Below are 4,129 nucleotides of genomic sequence, written 5' to 3' on the forward strand. Positions count from 1 at the left end.
GGACTTAAGCATTTTAAGCAGCAACTGCAGATTTCTAGACTGGTTTTCCCTCAGTCCAAAGCCACACCTAGCCTTGCCTTTGCAAGTAATGTTCTTTTAGCAAATACACTGTGTGAACTTGGTCCTTCCGGAGAAGACTGAAACAAGAGCAGTCTGGACAGAGGCCTGTTGTATGGTTTTCAGGAGCTTTCACTCTTCTATCAACAGAAGCAAGTGATAAGATTTCTCCCCTGGAGGAATGTTCTTTCACCAAGGAGAGATTGAGGGAGAGAATCAGTGCAAATATTAACCAAAATAAGTATGATTTCCTTGCCATGGGAAAAAAGTCAGGTAGAAATTGTTTTAGAATTATTGGTCATTTTGGATCATCCCCATAACTTGTATCTTCCACCAGTACTTCTTCTGAAAAACAGCAGCTTATACCAACCAAAACACATGTGCACGCGCACGTGCACGCGCACGCACACGCACACATGCACGCACACACACCTGCTACCACCTCCGCTTCTACTCAATCTCTCTTAAAACCTTTCTTACGGAAACACTCCTCTTCAGTGGCTCTTCATTGCTGTGCTCAGCTATAGTGTGTAACTTCTCATTTTCTCTTTTCCCTCTTAATGACCATTGTCCAGACCAGGTCATTGTCCAGAGCCAGAACCAGGCTTAGGGGCAGGACAGAACTTTCTCTTTATGGTCAAACTCTAGACACCAGGTACCGCCTGGAAAGGGGGCTGAGGTCATGAGCAAAGCCAGAAAAATGAATTGCAAGGAGGCCATTGGTCCAGGTAGCTGAGGTGCAACGCCCACGGAGGACTGAGACAGATAAGAACGAGAGGCCTGGAGAGGCACAGAGCAGTCACAGGAACGAGCAAGCAGAACGTGATCAGCGTGCGTTCTAAGGTTGCACTGGGGAGTCAGTGTCACTTACAGCCTTTTCATTTCTTCATAAATTCCAGCAAGAGTCAATGTTGCATAGGGGTTAAGTCACAGACCCTGAAATCAGACAGCTCGGGTGTAAGCCTGGCTTTGCCATGGACTAGCTCTGAGGATTTAATCAGTTTCCTCAGTTTCTTTATCTGTAAAATGGAGATAATAATAGGTTTTAACTCACAGGTCTTGTTATGAAGATTAAATAAATTAACATCTGTAAAGCACTTAGAAGAGAATCTACCTAAAAGAACAGAAAAGTAAAACAATACGCACCTGTGGACTGCCCCCACCATGAAGCCTTAGGGGAAAAAAAATTACCAGCATGATCAGAGCTCTCTTTTATTTATCTCTCCCCTTTCTCTCAAAGAAAACTGCCACCTTGAATTTCTGATTTATCATTCCTATACATCCTTATATTCACTTACATGAATAGTTAATTGTATCTCTAAGTAATGAGTACTTTTGTCATATTTTAAACCACAAATAAATGGCATCGTGCTTTATATTTTCATCTGACACTTGTTCTGTTTACTCAATTCACCTTTATTAATACAAGCAGTTCTGGGTCATACCTCCCTGTCATTCCTATTACTGGTAGAGTGTCCCTAGGGGATGCAGATGCCACAATTATTCATCTACTCTTTTGTTAATGGACACTTAAGTAGCTTCTAATTTTTGCTATTCTAAAACATTCTTAGACATATTTCTTGGTAGAAGAGTTGGAGATCTATACGCGACCCAGTACAGGATCCCCTTCTACACTCTATGGTCAAAGAGAAAGGTCTAATCTACTTTCCACATATGAGCCTTCAGATACCTGGAAAGGGCTCCGCTATTCACAGATCTCCCTTCTCCACCTCACCTCACCTCACTTGCTCAGGGCATCTCTTGCCCTGGATCCAAATGCCCAGCTGAGTCAGGCCACGCTGGCAGACCCCCCCAGTGGTTCTTGGTCCCGGGAAAGTTCCCTCGCTGACCAAGAGGCCCACCTCTGGACACCTTTCCTTTGCTAGTATCTTCTGCACGAAGGGCTGTCTGCAACAATGTTCTTTTCCAAGTGTGGACAGACCAATACAGGACAGAGTGAACCCTAAGAGTTTTCACTAACGGCCATAATTATGGCTGGGCCATGACTGTGTGAGCCATATGTTCTAGGTCATTCAGGAAAGTTGAGTAATACTTCTAGTTCTGTCCCTAACTCTGTAAACAAAAGTAAGCCCAGGTTTCTGTGCTTACATTTCTTAACCTTTAGAAAAAGGAATACTTGTCCTAACCTGTTTGACAATAATGTTGTGAGGACAAGTATCAGATTGCTACAAAAGACTCAGATAAAATCCTCAGATAAAAACTTCTAAGAAGAATTTAACTGTACACCCATAATGCGATGGAATTTAACCTTGTTTTATGTCATGGGGTCCTTTGATAATCCAAAGAAATTTATGGTGCACCTCCTCAGAAAATGTATATAAGCGTGATTACACCCATCTACATAAATTTCAAAATAATTGGAGTTAAATTACCCTGGAGTCCAGACATGTTTTCTCCCCATTCTCTAATTAAGAAGTGATTTTGAGCCTGAGCATTAAATGAATACAGCAAATAGTATTTCTTCTTCATTCACAAGTGGCTGTTCCAGTTTAGAAATTTTTTTGAATTAAGTGTCTGTGGATGGTGAAGCTCCTTTCTCAGCAGTAGCAACAGATCTTCAAAGTCAAAAAGGTTGGTCTTTAGAGACCATATTCTCATTTTCTGCTTTCCCTTTCCTTTAATCTCCCCATTTCATCAGAAATTCACTCATCTCTCTCTGACAGGATGGAAATTGATCCATTAAAGCAATCCTCACTAATATGATAGAAAATCAGGGTCTGGCACTGTCCCACAGGAGGGCTTAGCCTTTGGATGGTTCATTACAGCCCGATCAGCATAGTTATCTGAACACCCGATTTCCTAATGATGGAGCTCCTGATACTAGGGGTGGAAATAATTTGGGACAAGAATATCTTTCTAGTAATAATGTTTTTTTGTTTGGGGGTTTTTTTTGCACATTTTAAAAATAATTTATAGTATTTATATAATCTCAAACTTTTAAAGTCCTCTCATGAATATGACTTTTTTCACTTCCTAACAAAAACCTAAATGGGAGGGGGAGACAGGGATTGTCTATTTTAGAGATAGGGAAATTGAGTCATTGGGAAATTAAGTGGCTTGCCCTAAATCTTGCAGTCAGTAAGAGACGGAGCCAGGGCTTTAACCTGTATCAGATCCTAAATCTCATTTTTTCTTTGCTGTTTCATAAATGCAATCATGTATATGATATGTAGTTTCAATTTTAAAATGGTCTCTTTGAAGCCAAGATGTAGTATGGCTTCAGGAATAATAGAGGGTCATCCCAGGAGTCGGAAGTCCTACAAGCTTCTCTTTTTCTGAGTAACCTTAAGCTGAGTGCAGGTTGGAGTTAGCAGTCACCTCCACCTGCTCAAAAATAAGAAAAATAAAATCTATCCCTGCTCTTACCAATGCCTGGGATCCATTTAGCAATGACACAAGTGCCCTTCATTCCACAGTAAGGGACAGGATGGGAAATACAAATATCTGGGTATAGGTCAGTGCAAATGGCTGATATAAGATATTTCTCTGAAAATAAGCCTTGACAGTAGAGGAGGCAGGGAGAGAAGTCGCCACCAGAGCTGGACACTGAGGCTGCAGAGAGCCAAAAGGAGAGGGAAAGGTCAGTGTCTAAAGACCAGTGGTGCTTGCCACCTTCCTCGTAACCTTGCATTTCTCCCTCTCCGCAGTTCTCATCTCTCAGAACAAAACGAGTGTTCTCTCTACTGCAAGAGAAACGCAGTGTTTCTCAAAGTGTGATCCCCAATACTACCACATCAGACTCTCCAGGAAGTGCTGGTTATGCACAGATTCTCAGGCACTTCACACTCCTCTGCACTAACCCACTCACACACCTTTCCAGTTCTGGTCTCTGGGGCTGGGCCCAGGAATTTGCCCTTGTAGCAAGCTCCCAGGATGTCTGTTGTGAACTTTAAAGTTTGAGAACTATTGCTCTAGAGGCTGAATTAGATCAAGAGAACAATGATGAATAGTCACTTTTGAAAGACCTTGAGGAAAACACCTCAGGGAAAGCTTTTTTATGAAATTTTTTTACAACTCTTTCCTTATCTTAAAATAATTTGGTGCATTTTTT

This window comes from Pteropus vampyrus, unplaced genomic scaffold (genome assembly GCF_000151845.1).
Source record: "Pteropus vampyrus isolate Shadow unplaced genomic scaffold, Pvam_2.0 Scaffold172, whole genome shotgun sequence".
Taxonomy (NCBI): domain Eukaryota; kingdom Metazoa; phylum Chordata; class Mammalia; order Chiroptera; family Pteropodidae; genus Pteropus; species Pteropus vampyrus.